Source organism: Panulirus ornatus, chromosome 8, assembly GCF_036320965.1.
Source record: "Panulirus ornatus isolate Po-2019 chromosome 8, ASM3632096v1, whole genome shotgun sequence".
Classification (NCBI taxonomy): domain Eukaryota; kingdom Metazoa; phylum Arthropoda; class Malacostraca; order Decapoda; family Palinuridae; genus Panulirus; species Panulirus ornatus.
In genome coordinates this window covers 14204424-14225696 of record NC_092231.1, presented here as the reverse complement: position 1 = coordinate 14225696, position 21273 = coordinate 14204424, and the positions used below count along the sequence as shown (strand labels likewise).

Sequence of the window (21273 nt, the reverse complement as noted above, 5' to 3'; positions counted from 1 at the left end):
ATACATATATACATATATACCGTAGCCTGAGCCAGGTACCCAGGTACGACGAAACCTTAGGGGTGGATGAACAGCTGGGTTGACTGTGGACCGACTGACTTAACCAGGATGCGAATCTACGTCGTTTGACAGTGGACGGTCTGTGAATACGTCACGGTTATGAACGCTAACTGTTACACCAGTGGTGTCCATATGACTCCTCCTGCTACAGTATCCTGTCTCTCTCTCTCAGGTCATTCCAGTGACTCTCACACTAGACACGAGTTTGTAACCTGCGAAATTACCTTTGTGAATAGCGAAAGAAACAAGAAGAAAAGTCTAGCCAAGGAGAGTATGTACTTGAGGTATGGCTCTTGTCTGGTCTGGGAATATAGGTGCTTGTGGTTTCGTATGATTTCACTGAATTTAGCCGATGGGACAACATATTGGACTTCCCTCTTCCTCCTCCTCACAAGCCGAGTAGGCGGCACCATCTGCGAGGTTCCTTGGTTAGGTGGGGGGGTCTACAGTACCTACAGTTGCCTGCACCAGGATCATCACTCGCTTTCATAGCCCATACAAGCCGAGTAACTCGAGGGATTGCCTACTTGAAGCCCTAGCTTCGTTGATTGTCGACCGCTAGAGTCATGAGTATGCCTTGGGGGTTTGTGAACCGAATATGTTTCACTCGCTCAAGATAAATGTCCATTACGAAAACAGAAGAGTTTCTGTACCCAGAGCAGACGAGAGCCTCGCTTCAAGAAGTTACATACAGTTGGACGTAATTTTAAGTGAGGTGGAAGAGCCACCGTCATGTCCTGACACAGATGCTTGACTTAAAAGGGAACGGGTTGTCGACTCAACACTGAGTAATTGGGCACGACAAGCAACGACGAACCACCGCGCCCCCACAAGGCAGGCAAACATTGCAATTTAGGAGGCAGGAGGAGGTTCATTAAAAGATATACACAGTCATTCAACGTACCGTAAACGTTAGTATGCACAGAATCGCCTCGGATATCGAAGTCAATTACGAGGATTTCCGTTATTTGGTAAGTTGCGTAATTACCAGTCTCTAATTACCCATTCGTATTGTACAGGAAGGGAGTTCTCAACTCGTGAGAGCCCCATCTCTTGAACATTCTCTTCTCTGTCGTACAACCTTTTTAAAACTCCCGTATGTCGTCTGCATTTACTAGGTCCTTGTGTGTGTGTGTGTGTGTGTGTGTGTGTGTGTGTGTGTGTGTGTGTGTGTGTGACTATTGTCTGTGGTTTACGGTGAAAGTTTTGCACTCGTGTTGCCCTGTCTTCTTAACTTTGTATATGTGTACCATGTTTTTACTCTCAAATATGTATTCACACACACACACACACACACACACACACACACACCTTAGTCCACTCTGCCGACGAGTCCCTAGTGGAGGATAAACAGCTGGGTGGACTGTGGACCATCTGTCACGACCAAGATTTGAACCTATGCTGGTTTGATCCCAGAGGCCCCCGTACATTCGTGACGGTCAGTAACGCTCAGCCGCTACACCACGGAGGTCCATCGAGAAGGATGGCATTACGAGGAGCAACGTTACAGGCGCAGCGGCCGTTACCACCACCGTCCAACCACCCCCAAGCACTACGAGCGTTACCGCCAATGTTATTCCCAGGAGGGTGTAGTAGTCTCAGATATTCCCAGGATGATCCAGGGAGTTTCCACTAGTTTGGGCGACCTTTCGCATCGGGATCTGAGGCAGACAGTGCTGTGCCAGGGTAATGGTAGGGGTGTAGCAAAGATATATAACTTCCCAGTTTCAGTTTATGTCACTGAGGCGGATAATCAAAGGTTAATTGGAGAATGCATTGTCTAAAGCATCTCTCTGAGCAGATGACCATACGTTTCCGAGAAGGTATATTAGCCTGAGCAACAAAACTCAGTCCATTCGTGAGGTGAAACCCTGGACATTCTGTGCGAGGAACGAAAGTGCTAGAAGAAATGTGGTAGAGAGAGAGAGAGAGAGAGAGAGAGAGAGAGAGAGAGAGAGAGAGAGAGAGAGAGAGAGAGAGAGAGAGAGAATTACAGATACACAGACAATGCTCAATGGAAGTGCAGTGGTTTAGCCGTATTACTGCTGAAAGAGATGTAGACCGCCTTAAAGGCAGTAGAAGGAAAGTATAGCAAAGCAAATGCTCTTTTCCCAACCCCTCATCCTCCACTTTCTACGGCAACATGCCGTATAGGAAACACGTAGAAGAAATACCTTGCAGAACTAAAACGTTTGAGGACAGTTTTTATTGGAAGGTCAGAAATCAGAGTGAGCGTGAATATGTCAGGCATTCCTCCACCAAAGACACGCATTCCTTCCGAAGGCAATGATTTAGCTAGAGTTTGAGCTCCAGCCTCGCATTACTCCTGATGTGGAAGGATTGCACAACGATTTCTTCCTGGTCGCAAATAACAGGCTTCACATATTAATGATGCCCATTTATTACTGCAGCATGGCCAGGGCAAGGTCAGTTATTGAGAAGAAAGTCCAATACACTACGTTAAATAATCAGATATAAGAATTATTCAGTGCCAAAGAGTGAGAGGTTATGATGAAGCATAATATTGAGCATTTTCATTATGTTGCTCTGAACAACATATTCTGGGAGATTATTACTCGCTTCACTGGTACAGAAATATTTCATGTATTCCAATTTAACTGTGAACTTAAATATTCACTCCATTTTCTCTCATTGGTAGCATTGGTGCCTTAGTAAAGAAGTTTTCTATATCGACATGGATGCAACCATTACGTTTTTTAAAACATCGTATAAACTTGCCTCGAAGGCGAATCTAGGTTGGAGAATAGAAATGTAAATGTTGCAGTCTGATTTCAAATGGTCTGTTACGCAAGGATGGCATCAATTCATCTGCTCTTCTCTGTACCGATTGTAATTGAAGAATATCCTTACTTAGGCAGGGGGCCCAGAACTGCACTGCATATTCGAGGGGTCTAACTAAGACTTAAGAATAGTGGTAATACTACATCCTTGTACTTGTAGGTAGAGTTTCTGTTACTAGATCCTAACGCCCTTGGCTGCTTCGTTACAGTACTGGGAGAATTTAAAGTCGCTGGTGACAGCGGCCATCAAAGCCTCACACAAACAAGGGTTTGTCTTTTATCTTGGTGGGACTTCAATTGACAATACAATATTTCATTCAGGTTTTCTAACACGGCATTTGTCATTTTCTAGACCATTCGGGGTTGTTTCATCTAAGGGCGAGAGAGAGAGAGAGTCGCTAACGTCTGTTATTAATTAATCCTGCTCTGAACTCAAGAGGGATTCTTGACCAAATATTATTTGAAGTCTGCGCCCCTCAGGGTACCGAACGTTGAAAGAATTTTCTTTAGTGTATTTCACATTCTGGTGAAGACTTTCACTGCTCGGTCACTGTCCACTACAGACTAATTTCAGCGAGACAATTCTTTGTATAAACACCAGGTCACCTCTGGCACGTTCAAGACAACAGAGGAATGGCGTCTCACAGATCATAATTCCCCTTTTCACGTTCCCAAACCTTCAAGAGAAATTTTGGAATAGCTGAGAGGCAGGCAGTAGAGGCTGCACCTTGATCATGGATGAGCCTTTACATAAAACCCCAGGTACTTACCAGGACTTACTGACTTGCCCTATCTAACACCCACTCCCCACCTTACTAACTTCGTAAACTGGAATTTCAAACATCCTAACCTTAAAGAGAGAGGGTGACCTGGGTATGCCGAGGTCAATCTAGTCTTGTGTGCCAAATCGGTTCATTTCTCTGATCTGTATCACTGACAGACACGACACACAGTCAAACACACGCCAGCAGACGCAATACCCACGACGCTGACAGAACAATACGTTTCTCTCAAGACTGTGGAGCAGATCAACCATATCGAGAGGGGAATGATTTGCTCTCTATAACATCATTTCAGACACGTGTACCTTTAGCATACAGTAATCTAATTTGACGTGGAAGTATCTTCTTTTTCTGTTTATTTTCTTTACCAAGAACTTGCATCTTTTTTTTTTTATCTGAATAAAAGATCTGTAATATGAAAAAACTTAAAGATTAATCTTAAACGACTTTGATTTGGTAGTAGCAGCATCAAAATTGGCTGGATTTCCTCTTTTTAGACTCCTATTTATATTTTAGGTAGGAAACTGATGTCTTTAAGATCAATAGCATACAGCCATTATACTGAAAGACCAACAGTGTACAGCCATCACACTGACATTACCTTCTTTGACATCATTTCTCATGTCTTAATGTAATCCTTCACATTGCTCCTCGCTAACTACTCTAAGATCCTATGGGAAGTAATGCAAGTTCCCATGAAGAGAAAAGCACTTTTACGCTCATACTACATCCCATATCTTTTTTTCCCCATAATACTTCAACACGTCTTAGGTTTATGGCTTCCTGGAGAAGTTTTAACAATATTTTTGACGGAAGTCGAAGCTGCTGTTTCCACATTTGACACCGAATCAAGTAAATTGTCATCTCTCATTACTTTCCGTATCTGTGGGCCACTCGGAAGTTTGACACAGATGTCATCTCTATCCAAAGACATTACATAATTGCTTCCTTAACTCCAGTTTAAGGAGTAATGGTGGCAGCAGAACTTTCACATGTGTCAAGAGAGGTTCGTTGGTAACACTTTTGCTATTAGTTCTTTGAAGTCGTTCTTTTTCCTCCAGCAGTAAGCCTTTGCTCTGCTGTCTCACTCACACATGAAGCAGAGCAATTTTGTACATCCAGATTGTTGGCCAAGAAGCTTGGGTATCTCCTGCAAATCTCCACGAACTTCATAATCTTTGATTTTCTTTTATGGCCAATGGATATCGATGTCAAGTGAATGCCATTAAATACAGACATCTTTTTCACTTGACTTTGAACTGTTAGTTAACAATCTATTCTTTTGAATCGTAGCTTTTGACGAGACGGTTCTCACAGTGATGTAGATTTGCCAAAGGTGACTTTTCACTCGATGTTATAAACTCGTTCATAGCGGTGTCAGATAACGAATACACACACACACACACACACACACACACACACACACACACACACAAGGTGTCATTCATTTAAACACTTGTTTTATCATCACTTTCACTGTATGTGCGTTCCCTAAGGAGCAGCTCATATATAAAGACTTTTAACTCTAAATCAAGAATTATACTCGCTACATACGCAACTTTTCTAAGGAAGACAATTAACAGTTTCTGCAAGACTCATTCTTATCTCATTAACAATACCATAAAACTGGACGTAATTCAACCATCAGCTTGGCATTGTAAAATGAGCGAGCCCCCCCATTCTCTCTCTCTCTCCACACTTTATCGGCTAATTGGTCTCATTTATAGCTGGCTGGCTCTCCTCCCTTCCTCTTCCCCTCTCCTCGATTTTTCCCTCACTTCCCCTTACACGACCTGGCGGTGGACCGTTCTATCCTCTTATCTCTGTAACTAGTGATGTGTTTCCCCTCAACAAACTACAGACCCTTGTTTATTCATATATATATATATATATATATATATATATATATATATATATATATATATATATATATATATATTTTCCCTGGGGATAGGGGAGAAAGAATACTTCCCACGTATTCCCTGCGTGTCGTAGAAGGCGACTAAAAGGGGAGGGAGCGGGGGGCTGGAAATCCTCCCCTCTCAATTTTTTTTAATTTTCCAAAAGAAGGAACAGAGAAGGGGGCCAGGTGAGGATATTCCCTCAATGGCCCAGTCCTCAGTTCTTAACGCTACCTCGCTAACGCGGGAAATGGCGAATAGTTTGAAAAAAAAAAAAAAAAAATTATATATATATATATATATATATATATATATATATATATATATATATATATCACATTATACCTTCCAATAGTCAGGATTCGAATCGCGATCATAGCCTAGCAGTTACGTTCCCGAATGCTACGCAAAAGGTCCCGAGTTCGAATCCTGGCTGTTGGAGGGTATTGTGTGTTCTGTGAGTGCGAGTTCATATGCAATATATTCGAGTATTGTATATATATATATATATATATATAAATATATATATATATATATATATAATATTATTTTCATACATATTCGCCATTTCCCGCGTTAGCGAGGTAACGTTAAAAACAGAGGACTGAGGAACAGAGAAAATCCTCACTTGGCCCCCTTCTCTGTTCACTCTTTTGGAAAAGTTAAAACTGGAGGGGAGGATTTCCAGCCCCCCGCTCCCTCCCCTGTTAGTCGCCTTCTACGACACGTAGGGGAGACGTGAGAAGTATTCTGTCTCCCCTATCCCAGGGACATTATATATATATATATATATATATATATATATATATATATAATCCCAGACCTTCAACTATGGGCTTCCTCAATTTCAAGGATGCGGTCCAGGCGAAGAATGGGAGTAATGGACCCACTTGGAGAGAGTTATTCCACTAGACAATTGTACCCCAGTGTCTCCAGTGACTGTGGTACAGATTCTCAGAAAGTGACTTCACCCTCGCAGTGTTGTCATCTTCAGGGAAGCAATCTCTCAATTCTAAGAAACACTATATATATATATATATATATATATATATATATATATATATATATATATATATATATATATATATATATATTGGAAAGGATCACAATTTTTGCGCGTGATCAAGATATTCCTATGAGTCCACGGGGAAAATGAAACACGAAAAGTTTCCAAGTGCACTTTCGTGTAATAATCACATCATCAGGGGAGACACAAGAGAGAGATATATAAGTCAGTTGATATACATCTAAGAGACGAAGCTAGGACGCCATTTTGTAAACATGTGACTGTCGGACCTCCGAAACCATCGCAAGGGCTGCTGAAGGTAAATTCACCCCTATTTGTACAAATAGACTTGGCTATTTGTGAAATACCGAGTTTCCAGTATGAATCATATGTCATAATACTATTCATATTTGCCGTGTTGAGCGAAGGAATCATCGAACCTTGAGAGAATACGGGAATATTTTAGAAAAAGATATAAGAAGAGACCGGGTTTTATCGGCTTAATAGATTACGCCACTCTCACTAAGACGCGGGTGGAGCAAGAGTTCATGGAGAAAAATTAAAAAAGAGGAGGAAGGCCGAGTTCAGTTTTCAGCACAGGAATGAGCTGGGTTATTTGTTAAAATAGCAATGACAGAAACGAGTTCAGTTCTCAGCACAAGAATGAATTTAGTAAATTTTCATATTATTGATATAAACAAGGACGAGGTAACATCTTTGTCGCTTTTCTCCGGACCTTTTCTATTAGCTCTTTGTGCTTAAGTGCGGTGGCTAAACTTGGGAAACATATTCTAGCTTTGCCCTTATGTAAGTGTGTGTGTGTGTGTGTGTGTGTGTGTGTGTGTGTGTGTGTAAGATGATGTCTGTTTCAAAGCACATACCATTTGTACATGGCGTCAACGTACTGAGCAGACATTCACTAAGTAACTAAGATAAGAGAACCCTCAGTTCTGTTTTCTGCTCTGCTGTCACATATCTGCATCAAAATCAACCAGATTTAGCTCAAACGGCGAGTATTGATTTTATTTTTTCATCAAATTCTACCTGGAAAAATATTCATAGAAATATCCAGTCCCAATCTAGTTCTGATATACGTGAACCTTGTCAGGGTGGGTCACAAAGTAACTTCGTCCACACCACACTACCCAGCACCCTCATCGTCCACACCACACTACTACCCAGCACACTCATCGTCCACACCACACCAGCACCCTCATCATCCACACCACACTACTACCCAGCACACTCATCGTCCACACCACACTACTACCCAGCACCCTCATCATCCACACCACACTACCCAGCACCTTCATCATCCACACCACACTACCCAGCACCTTCATCGTCCACACCACACTACTACCCAGCACGCTCATCGTCCACACCACACTACCCAGCACCTTCATCATCCACACCACACTACCCAGCACCTTCATCGTCCACACAACACTACCCAGCACCTTCATCGTCCACACCACACTACCCAGCACACTCATCGTCTACACCACACTACCCACCACCCTGATCGTCCACACCACACTACCCACCACCCTGATCGTCTACACCACACTACCCACCACCCTCATCGTCCACACCACACTACCCAGCACCCTCATCGTCCACACCACACTACCCACCACCCTGATCGTCCACACCACACTACCCAGCACCCTCACCATCTACAACACACCACCCACCACCAGCAAACGTACAGGTCATCAAACAAATCTATCAGATTTGTCCCCAGATGACACAGAGCACAAAATATTTGTATCATTAATAAACTTTAATTACACGCTGATCCTTGGGATAAATCTCTCACCACATCGGCTTAGCACAACGATGAACTGTAGGTGTTCGAACGTGAAACGATTCCCAAGCCTCGGCTTCCTCTCTGTCTTTTGGGTAAGGATGTTTTTAAGTCGACGAAGTCATCTGCTACAGAAGCGGAAAAATATTTTCGTACTCATTCTTTTTTTTCTTTTCTCCGCATCAGTGTCTCCCTTTTGCTTAACGTCGCCCACTCGTCTGCTGACTCTGACGCTCAACCATCCATCTGACGCTGACGTTTCCACTCCTTCCCACATCCCCGCAGACACTTCCTCCTTCTCCTCCTCCTCTCTAGAGCTAGTGGCACTGCTACCTGGCTTCGAGTATTGGCAAGACGGTTCATCCTCCTCCTCCTCCTCCTCTGGCTTCCACTCTCCGCCAGCGCTGACAGTTCATATCACACTCTTTTTTGAAGCCAAAAGCACGATTCTCTCTCTACCCTCAGTGCTGGCAATACACATGAGCCCTCCCCTTTTCGTTACCACTCACTCTCCCTTCAGGGATGCCAGGGCGTATCGCTCTCCCTTCTGACGCCGAGGGGCACCTCTCACTCTTTCCACGACGAGGGGTAATACTGCTTGGGATGGATGGAGGGAAGGGCTCCTGGCCTCAAGCAAAGAAAAAATATCTAACAAGATGGTCTCAGCTTGTGCACTCTATGCCTTCATCTCCAGCTAGGATAGAATGTGTTGCTAAATGCTGCGAAATATTGCCTAAGCAATACGATGACATTACTGTTCGACCTATCTAAATGACATGTGTTATGTACTCATTGACTACTGCCAGTTTTTCTTCTAGTCAGGTCAATGATGAGAAATGCGTGGTCGACCACTCACAGAGAGGGAGTTGTGATAATGTAACAAATGAAAAGAATCCTCATTGTTGTACACTCCACTGCTTCACTATCCACTGCTTTACACTCCACTGCTTCACTATCCACTGCTTTACATTCCACTGCTTCACTATCCACTGCTTTACATTCCACTGCTTCACTATCCACTGCTTTACATTCCACTGCTTCACTATCCACTGCTTTACATTCCACTGCTTCACTATCCACTGCTTTACATTCCACTGCTTCACTATCCACTGCTTTACATTCCACTGCTTCACTATCCACTGCTTTACATTCCACTGCTTCACTATCCACTGCTTTACATTCCACTGCTTCACTATCCACTGCTTTACATTCCACTGCTTCACTATCCACTGCTTTACAGTCCACTGCTTCACTATCCACTGCTTTACAGTCCACTGCTTCACTATCCACTGCTTTACAGTCCACTGCTTCACTATCCACTGCTTTACAGTCCACTGCTTCACTATCCACTGCTTTACAGTCCACTGCTTCACTATCCACTGCTTTACATTCCACTGCTTCACTATCCACTGCTTTACATTCCACTGCTTCACTATCCACTGCTTTACATTCCACTGCTTCACTATCCACTGCTTTACATTCCACTGCTTCACTATCCACTGCTTTACATTCCACTGCTTCACTATCCACTGCTTTACATTCCACTGCTTCACTATCCACTGCTTTACATTCCACTGCTTCACTATCCACTGCTTTACATTCCACTGCTTCACTATCCACTGCTTTACATTCCACTGCTTCACTATCCACTGCTTTACATTCCACTGCTTCACTATCCACTGCTTTACAGTCCACTGCTTCACTATCCACTGCTTTACAGTCCACTGCTTCACTATCCACTGCTTTACAGTCTACTGCTTCACTATCCACTGCTTTACATTCCACTGCTTCACTATCCACTGCTTTACAGTCCACTGCTTCACTATCCACTGCTTTACATTCCACTGCTTCACTATCCACTGCTTTACATTCCACTGCTTCACTATCCACTGCTTTACAGTCCACTGCTTCACTATCCACTGCTTTACAGTCCACTGCTTCACTATCCACTGCTTTACATTCCACTGCTTCACTATCCACTGCTTTACATTCCACTGCTTCACTATCCACTGCTTTACAGTCCACTGCTTCACTATCCACTGCTTTACAGTCCACTGCTTCACTATCCACTGCTTTACAGTCCACTGCTTCACTATCCACTGCTTTACAGTCCACTGCTTCACTATCCACTGCTTTACATTCCACTGCTTCACTATCCACTGCTTTACAGTCCACTGCTTCACTATCCACTGCTTTACATTCCACTGCTTCACTATCCACTGCTTTACAGTCCACTGCTTCACTATCCACTGCTTTACATTCCACTGCTTCACTATCCACTGCTTTACATTCCACTGCTTCACTATCCACTGCTTTACATTCCACTGCTTCACTATCCACTGCTTTACAGTCCACTGCTTCACTATCCACTGCTTTACATTCCACTGCTTCACTATCCACTGCTTTACAGTCCACTGCTTCACTATCCACTGCTTTACAGTCCACTGCTTCACTATCCACTGCTTTACAGTCCACTGCTTCACTATCCACTGCTTTACAGTCCACTGCTTCACTATCCACTGCTTTACATTCCACTGCTTCACTATCCACTGCTTTACAGTCCACTGCTTCACTATCCACTGCTTTACAGTCCACTGCTTCACTATCCACTGCTTTACATTCCACTGCTTCACTATCCACTGCTTTACAGTCCACTGCTTCACTATCCACTGCTTTACAGTCCACTGCTTCACTATCCACTGCTTTACAGTCCACTGCTTCACTATCCACTGCTTTACAGTCCACTGCTTCACTATCCACTGCTTTACATTCCACTGCTTCACTATCCACTGCTTTACATTCCACTGCTTCACTATCCACTGCTTTACAGTCCACTGCTTCACTATCCACTGCTTTACAGTCCACTGCTTCACTATCCACTGCTTTACATTCCACTGCTTCACTATCCACTGCTTTACAGTCCACTGCTTCACTATCCACTGCTTTACAGTCCACTGCTTCACTATCCACTGCTTTACATTCCACTGCTTCACTATCCACTGCTTTACATTCCACTGCTTCACTATCCACTGCTTTACATTCCACTGCTTCACTATCCACTGCTTTACATTCCACTGCTTCACTATCCACTGCTTTACAGTCCACTGCTTCACTATCCACTGCTTTACATTCCACTGCTTCACTATCCACTGCTTTACAGTCCACTGCTTCACTATCCACTGCTTTACAGTCCACTGCTTCACTATCCACTGCTTTACAGTCCACTGCTTCACTATCCACTGCTTTACAGTCCACTGCTTCACTATCCACTGCTTTACAGTCCACTGCTTCACTATCCACTGCTTTACAGTCCACTGCTTCACTATCCACTGCTTTACAGTCCACTGCTTCACTATCCACTGCTTTACATTCCACTGCTTCACTATCCACTGCTTTACAGTCCACTGCTTCACTATCCACTGCTTTACATTCCACTGCTTCACTATCCACTGCTTTACATTCCACTGCTTCACTATCCACTGCTTTACATTCCACTGCTTCACTATCCACTGCTTTACAGTCCACTGCTTCACTATCCACTGCTTTACAGTCCACTGCTTCACTATCCACTGCTTTACAGTCCACTGCTTCACTATCCACTGCTTTACAGTCCACTGCTTCACTATCCACTGCTTTACAGTCCACTGCTTCACTATCCACTGCTTTACAGTCCACTGCTTCACTATCCACTGCTTTACAGTCCACTGCTTCACTATCCACTGCTTTACATTCCACTGCTTCACTATCCACTGCTTTACAGTCCACTGCTTCACTATCCACTGCTTTACATTCCACTGCTTCACTATCCACTGCTTTACATTCCACTGCTTCACTATCCACTGCTTTACAGTCCACTGCTTCACTATCCACTGCTTTACATTCCACTGCTTCACTATCCACTGCTTTACATTCCACTGCTTCACTATCCACTGCTTTACAGTCCACTGCTTCACTATCCACTGCTTTACAGTCCACTGCTTCACTATCCACTGCTTTACAGTCCACTGCTTCACTATCCACTGCTTTACATTCCACTGCTTCACTATCCACTGCTTTACAGTCCACTGCTTCACTATCCACTGCTTTACAGTCCACTGCTTCACTATCCACTGCTTTACAGTCCACTGCTTCACTATCCACTGCTTTACAGTCCACTGCTTCACTATCCACTGCTTTACATTCCACTGCTTCACTATCCACTGCTTTACAGTCCACTGCTTCACTATCCACTGCTTTACAGTCCACTGCTTCACTATCCACTGCTTTACAGTCCACTGCTTCACTATCCACTGCTTTACAGTCCACTGCTTCACTATCCACTGCTTTACAGTCCACTGCTTCACTATCCACTGCTTTACAGTCCACTGCTTCACTATCCACTGCTTTACAGTCCACTGCTTCACTATCCACTGCTTTACAGTCCACTGCTTCACTATCCACTGCTTTACATTCCACTGCTTCACTATCCACTGCTTTACATTCCACTGCTTCACTATCCACTGCTTTACATTCCACTGCTTCACTATCCACTGCTTTACATTCCACTGCTTCACTATCCACTGCTTTACAGTCCACTGCTTCACTATCCACTGCTTTACATTCCACTGCTTCACTATCCACTGCTTTACATTCCACTGCTTCACTATCCACTGCTTTACAGTCCACTGCTTCACTATCCACTGCTTTACATTCCACTGCTTCACTATCCACTGCTTTACAGTCCACTGCTTCACTATCCACTGCTTTACAGTCCACTGCTTCACTATCCACTGCTTTACATTCCACTGCTTCACTATCCACTGCTTTACATTCCACTGCTTCACTATCCACTGCTTTACAGTCCACTGCTTCACTATCCACTGCTTTACATTCCACTGCTTCACTATCCACTGCTTTACATTCCACTGCTTCACTATCCACTGCTTTACAGTCCACTGCTTCACTATCCACTGCTTTACATTCCACTGCTTCACTATCCACTGCTTTACATTCCACTGCTTCACTATCCACTGCTTTACATTCCACTGCTTCACTATCCACTGCTTTACAGTCCACTGCTTCACTATCCACTGCTTTACAGTCCACTGCTTCACTATCCACTGCTTTACAGTCCACTGCTTCACTATCCACTGCTTTACAGTCCACTGCTTCACTATCCACTGCTTAAGGATAAAAAGAACAAATGTCAGAGGAGCTTTCTCGTAATGGATTGAGGTCACAAGTGGAGTCCAGCAGAGACCATCACTCTTCTTCCTTTATATAAATGACTTGCCAGAAGGTATGAACTCCAACAAGTATACGGTTGGAGATGCCGCAAAAGGTCAAGCAGGAAGAGGAAAGCGAGAGGGACTGAATCAACCTACAAAGGGATCTAAGCACATTTCAAAGTTGGTCTACCTTACTACTTGAAAATAAAACTAGAGATGCTTTTCAAAGCTCGGTCACTGCAGCTAAAGAAGCACAAAGAGAGAAATAGAAAACGTCCAGAGGGGGGCAACAAAGACAAAGCTATGATTAAGAGATCCGAGTTACAGGAATGGGCCGGAGGTCATAAATCAGTGACACTGGTAATGGGCTATTGTGCAAGGCATGGATATTCGCAGACGTCATTGAACTGGCAAGTAAAGTTGCATCAGAAGTTTAACACTCACATCTGCAAACTGACTTTGTTAATTGATAGAGTGAAATCACACTGACAAATCAATCTATCTATTGGTGTGGAATGTTTCATACCTCCGAGGTAAAGGCAAAGGGACAGAAAATTTATCAGGAAATTCTCTTGAGCTACGGAACGTGTAATGTAGGAGGGAGACTTCATGTATAATGTAATCCACGATGCCTCAGAGGAAACAAGTAGTGCATAGAGAAACTATAATTAGCCAACAAAATCATCGTCTTCATACGTAGGGTCATTTGAATTTAAGTCTTTGAAGTTAAATCTCTTTAAAATTCATTGGTGTGTCTCCACTTGTTTTTGCTCGTGGTCGCTCTGCTTGAGAGAGAATAGAGACAATAGAATTCCACGGCAAATTATCGAGATGATTCCGGATCGAGAAACAAATCCTATGAGAGGCTTTCAAAAGGCTGACGAAGGATCTGAACCTACATAGCTTATACATAATCTATGAAGTGACATAACACGAGTAATCAGAAGGATTAAAGGCTGTGATCATTTCGATCAACTTAACTCTCATGGTAGATCAGGTTGATCTCACCCGAAGTAATGAAGACAAACTCGTAGTCAAAGAGTCTTACTTCGAGTGAAACAAAATGCTTTTACTTCGACAGATATCTTAACGACTGGAGCGACTTCCCAGGACGAGTACTGGAAGCAACACCCATGAATACTTCTGAGTGGATAGAAAAAATACGTCCCTTTAAGGTCTAAGAGTGACGTTCTGTAACCCCTCCTCCGTTGTTGTGAGCTAGTCTACAGACTTATCCTTTCTTTTTTTCCAGACCTTTTGCAACTCTACACAAAGCTTTTATGTTCCTGATCTGTTCTATCGTCACAAACAGCCTCGTCAAAACACCCTAACGGTGTGCTGCTGTTTGCATCCTTTTGTGTTCCTTTGTCCTCAATAGTTTCGCTTCCCCTCTCCCTGCTGCAGGTGCTCTCGACTCAGCTGCGCTTACCTCACCTCTTCCCCATCCGGCCTAATTCCATCCTCCTCCCCCGCTTATACTCCAGCCTCCGACTCCACAGTTCTTCCTTCCTCCGCTGTCATGGGCGGCTCCCAATGTACTAAGCTGCACCACACGCGGCTTCCACAGTCTCACCGGTCTATCAGAAATCCTTCGAGAGTTTTTCCCTGGCCTAATCCTCGGGAGACTTTCGAGGCTGGATTAATCTCAGCCTGTTTTTATATATATATATATATATATATATATATATATATATATATATATATATATATATATATATATGCGTTAATGGTCTTACATTTTTTCATCTTTCTATATAAAAACAAAAAAATCTGACTCATTCACACCATCCCTCATCTTTTCCACTAATTTTCTCTTATCTATGAAGAATGATGATGTGCGATATATCATTTCCACCTAAACAACAGATCTCTACGGCAATTAAATCATGGGAAAATTACGACTAGTAAGGAAAAAATATTCGTATTAATTTGAGTAAACTGCCATACAAAAACTGGTTAACGATTGACGTGAATGCCTATCTTGTAACATGCAGAAATGATCGTATTAACATATATTCGTATACGAGATGAACATTACAATAGACGATATTAATCATCAACAAGAATTAGAATCTATCCGATCACCCATATGTATCTAGCTTATGCCTAGTGTGTGTGTGTGTGTGTTCTTCAGCTGACCACATGGAGACAGTGGCCTGGTACGTGTGAGTGAACTTTATGCACTGATCTATCCCCTGTACATAGATACGGCGTTAAAGATGATAGCTAGACAGATCGACTCCGTTCGTCACTGCGTAAAATATCAGATATGTATGAATTATTCCCGTAAGTTCACGTAAGTGTCCGCAAGTATGTATCATAGGATAACTGTATGTCATCTCCGTTGCCGGATTACCTGCTCCTCCCTTTGGTTCTGCTTTAAGGAGCTAATATCCAGTAATCACAGTGTCTCGGAGGAGTTCCCTACCGTGCACAGTGCTAAGGAGGAGTTCCCTACCGTGCACAGTGCTAAGGAGGAGTTCCCTACCGTGCACAGTGCTAAGGAGGAGTTCCCTACCGTGCACAGTGCTAAGGAGGAGTTCCCTACCGTGCACAGTGCTAAGGAGGAGTTCTCTACCGTGCACAGTGCTAAGGAGGAGTTCCCTACCGTGCACAGTGCTAAGGAGGAGTTCCCTACCGTGCACAGTGCTAAATGGTCGAATACGCTTCTCGCTACGTGAGTGTGAGAGAGGAAGAAAGAAAAGGGAATTTCCAAACGATACCTGACTCTTGCGAGTGATTTATGACCAAGAAAAAAAAAAAATAATCATCTGAAATGTACTTTACATACGTGTTAATGCTTATATGACCAGCCTGACAAATGGCATTGCTACCTACATGCCTTCAAGCGGAGCCAAGAGGAAAGTGCATGTTGACAGGCAGTGGGAATCTACAATAGAAATTTCCTTCTTTTTCTCATTGTCTAAACAATTTTCCTTCTTTTTCTCATTTTCTTAACAATTTTCCTTCTTTTTCTCATTTTCTTAACAATTTTCCTTCTTTTTCTCACTTTCTTAACAATTTTCCTTCTTTTTCTCATTTTCTAACAAAGTCTTAAAATGGTAAAAAAAGAAAAAAGAAAAATGAAAAAAATCATAATGCTAGTGCCAAGCAGAGGGTTTAGAAGTGAGCATCCTAAATGTTTTGCTACCGTTTCATTCCGTGTCTTAATGTAAGACAGATGTGAGTGAGACAAAAAGTGAGAACATTCTGAAGTGATGAGGCTGTGTTGTTTCGTAAAAGGTATCCACACCGAATCCAACTTATACATTTATGATAGAATAACGAATTTATCAGCTTTGATTTCACTCTAAAAATGGTCGAATTTATACCTGGTGTACAATATAGTGTTGATGTTTCGATTAAACTTGCTTAGCGTTTCATATTTTCACTCTAGAATATGACACAATATAATTATATATACAATTTTGTTCACGATTATTTCAAGAATTTCCACGACTACATTATTTCCCCTATTTCCCCACGACTACAGTAAACAAGCACATGGAGAGGTTTTTGCTTGGCGGTTCTGCCTTAAACAGGTACTCAAGGTTTTTAGGCAAACAAGTCCTTTACTTTAAACTGTCACATCTTTGGAAAAAAGTTTGCTTCGATTTGATCCCGTGAAAGTTGTAGACCTACAACATGAATATACTTCTTGGCTTGACAGGAAAGAGAGTCATTTAGAAAAAACAAAATGGTCTTTGAAGTAGCTGGCTATCCCGCTTTTTTTTTTTTTTTATTTATTTATTTCCTTCATCATATATCATCAGTGACGCAGGCCACATATGACAGCCTCAAGGAAAATGGTTTAGATTTACAGAGTTTACGTAGAACACAACATCTCACCGGAACTTTGGAATATTCTGTTTAACTAAATTAAGTCTGTCCTCCGTTGAAAAAAAAGATGGTTTCCCTACAGTCGCCAACCTAAACAGGTCCATCAACATACTGCTACAGATGCCTGTAGAAATACTGAATCTGTTTTTCTTCACTGTATATCACTCAGGAAATTTTCAGTTTGAATTTAATCTTAATGACGCTTTCCTGTATACGAAGCGAAGCTTTGATGGATTCCCAGAAAGCTGCATCAACAAGGAAGGCAATGACCATCAGATCAGGTCCTACGCTGAGCTTTTACGTCAAGGTTGTCAAAACTTAACCCTACCTGTGCTCCAGTGGCGACCAGAGCTACAGATGCTGTACATTATTTACAGTGGCACCTGAGCTGTGACTTGTATAAGGGGATTTTTGAACTTGGGAGCCTGTGGTGAACAGAACCTCGTAACCAAGATTGGCTTATCCTTATGACCTCCTACAGGCCAGAGGGAAAGTAATGTCACTGCTTTTGTATCTTGCGTATTCTACTGTTCTTCTTTCTTTTTGGCGTCTGCAAAAAACGTCTCCGTTACAACCATTAACTAACCTCATTCGGTCTGCGCTCAAAGCAGACCTTATCCTTCAGAAATTGATGCTACCACATCCCCTGGGAAGGATTTCTCTACATCATCTCCAAAAAGGGTTTCATTTTCACGGACATTATACGCTTCACAATTCTGATTATCTTCTTAATCGGAACTGTGAATCTAATACCTTCTGTCACAGCAAGAGTCACAGGTTGCTCGATCTCAGCACAACCAGATCCGAACTAGACCTTACCAACGACTGAGTGTCACACCTCGGAAGAATGCCACCTACCCACTCTCAACCTCCGCAGCCTCCTTGCCTTCATCCGTACTCAATAACCACTGGAAAGGCTGGGGGTATCCATAGTGTCACCCCTCTTATGGCTCAGTTGTCATTCAACGCAGCCACACAGTGTTGAGTGGTTGATCCGTTGTCTCCGCCACAGCACTCAAAACATCCTGACTTTAACAGGGGTCTTGAGGTTTTTCTTCCATCTCAGAATGTGGTGCTTCACTCCGTAACTGTCACCTGAATCGTTGGACCTTTCCCTGGGCTCTCGCCATTCGAGGGACTGACTGCCTCTCTCCTCTTAGTGTGGTTTGAGTCATTCTTATAGAAACGCCGCTGTTTTCCATGTCGATATTTCTCCCTTTTTTTTTTTTTTGCATGAATTTCAAATTTCCTCCCTCCATCCATCGCCATAAGGAGGAAAGGTGTCCAACCCATTCTTCCTTCGACAACGTAAATGTGTTATTCGAAATAGTTCACAAGGCAGAGGACAGTCTCAGCAGCGACGATTCTCGATGTCGTAAAACTATTACAACTGCTCCACTCAAACGCAAACAGACGCGTGTGTGCAGATAATGGCAGACAGACAAATACATAACACAGAATACACATATGCAAACAGAGACTCGCACACAAACGTACATATAAACACAAGCACAACACGTGTACAGATATATATGCACCATATATGATGGTGATGTGTGCAGACACACAAGATACACCTCTTGAAATATTGACCAAAATGCTGCTAGTGAGAGACAAAGCGCCAAGGAGAAGGGGCAAATATCGTAACTTTCTCTGAACAACAGAGCAGTCTCGCTGATGAGTGTGGTCTGTAAGGTTTTGGGAAGATAATTACAAAGCAGATGGATGATTCTCTACAGGTAAAAAATGACCTTAATGAGAGACAGCGTTGTTTCAAGGAAAGGAGGTCATGTGTAACGAACCTCTTAGATTTCTACGAGGGAGTGAGTTCTATCCTAGACAAAGGGGATGGCTGGTTGAATTGTTTGCACCTAGACTGCTAGAAAGCATTTGATACTGTGTAGATTGGAATACTGATTAAAGAATATGAAGGGAGACTATTTCGATGGATCGAAGATTATCCTAGCGGAAGGGAACACAGGGACGTATTTCAGATGAACCTTATCAAAATGGGTGGAGGTCGCACGAGGAGTGACGCAAGATTTTGTTCTGGAACCTGCTCGTAAAACATCTGAAATAATGTGCTCGTGTGATTACAAAGTTACTAGTCTTCCTACGGAATATATGTGGAAAATATTTTCCACCTCTCTGATTAGAAATTAAATGTTTGCTTCAACAATTCACTCAGAAACCTTAGAACATTTCTCGAAAGATCTGATGCGTAACGATGACAGATTGGAGAAGAGGAGAGAAGGGCACATATCTAACGTTCCTTTAGGTCTTTCGTATTACAAAAGTGACACATCCCATCTTGTGCCACCCTGATGCTGCTGCACCTAATCATACAACTTTTGATTACATTTACTCATCTTCTCAGATACTCTCCTCAACTCTGTCGCTACTTTCTGGAGTTACTCACTGGATTTTGTCACCAGCAGAGCAGTGACATCAAAATCACATATCTTCGGCAAACTGTTTACAAAATGTTTACAGGAAGATCTCCTACCATATATATATATTTTTCCCATACTATACGCCATTTCCCGCATTAGCGAGGTAGCGTTAAGAACAGAGGACTGAGCCTTTGAGGGAAATCCTCACTTGGTCCCCTTCTCTGTTCCCTCTTTTGGAAAATTAAAACGAGAGGGGAGGATTTCCAGTCCCCCGCTATATATATATATATATATATATATATATATATATATATATATATATATATATATATATTTTTTTTTTTTTTTTCTTTTTTTTAAACTATTCGCCATTTCCCGCGTTAGCGAGGTAGCGTTAAGAACAGAGGACTGGGCCTTTTTTGGAATATCCTCACCTGGCCCCCTCTGTTCCTTCTTTTGGAAAATTAAAAAAAAAACGAGAGGGGAGGATTTCCAGCCCCCCGCTCCCTCCCCTTTTAGTCGCCTTCTACGACACGCAGGGAATACGTGGGAAGTATTTATATATAATGAGGTGAAGTGAATACTGACGGATTATGAAATGCTCGAAAAAAGTTAAACTTCGTCAAACTTCTGAAAATTATGAACACATTACTATCAGTTACATACGAGAGGTTCATAACCCAGCGAGCATTCCTTTAAGCGAATGATTTCACAGTGACATAAAAACACAACCACCCACGTCGGTTCCACTGGCGATCCCGGTGCCACTTCATCCCTCTGTTTGCCTAAGGCATCACACCGAACAGAGAGAGAATAATCCCCGTCAGATGAGACCTGTGAAGATTGTCCACACACTCGGGAGCAGACAGTCAACATTGATACTGACCGTCTCCTCTGATGGAATGTTGATGAACTGGGATCTATCGCTGGGGCGAACAGTTCAGCAGTTCCCTTAATCTACGCTGCTTGATCTTTGAAACAAATGAGGGAAAGAAGAAAAAAAAAAGCCTTTACAGTGTTCTGACTGGTTGTGATGAGCGAGAAAACAGGGGGATACAATCTCAGGTACAATTCCATGTACTGATGGTGGATGTGATGGAACTCAAAGAGGAAGGTACGCTACGAGTGCTTTGGGCTAGTCAGTCACACGGGGGTCGGCCGAGGTCCAGATCCAAATACATTCATTAGTGTTCGGCAGCGTCTCGTCTTCCTCTACAGCACCAACCAAGCTGTCTAAAAATATCTTGATTTTAAATTTCCTTTATAAAGACTGGAAATAAATCAGCTTGTATTTTTCTTGTATCAATTTTTCATTAAGACTGGAAATATATCAGTCTGTATTTTTTGCTTTTTTCTTGTAAAACATTCTGTAATATGTCATTACATTCATCCATGTTAATGGGATCAATGCCAGTGTTATCATTAATCTCAAGGTACAAGGCAATTAATCATTAGGAAAAATTAAATTCTGGA

General features: G+C 42.6%; 1 protein-coding gene across 2 annotated transcripts in view; it reads right to left on the bottom strand.

Moving 5' to 3' along the window:
• Positions 1 to 21273, bottom strand: part of LOC139749837 (neuronal acetylcholine receptor subunit alpha-10-like) — a 306308-nt gene that overhangs the window by 98390 nt on the left and 186645 nt on the right. The window lies entirely within an intron of this gene.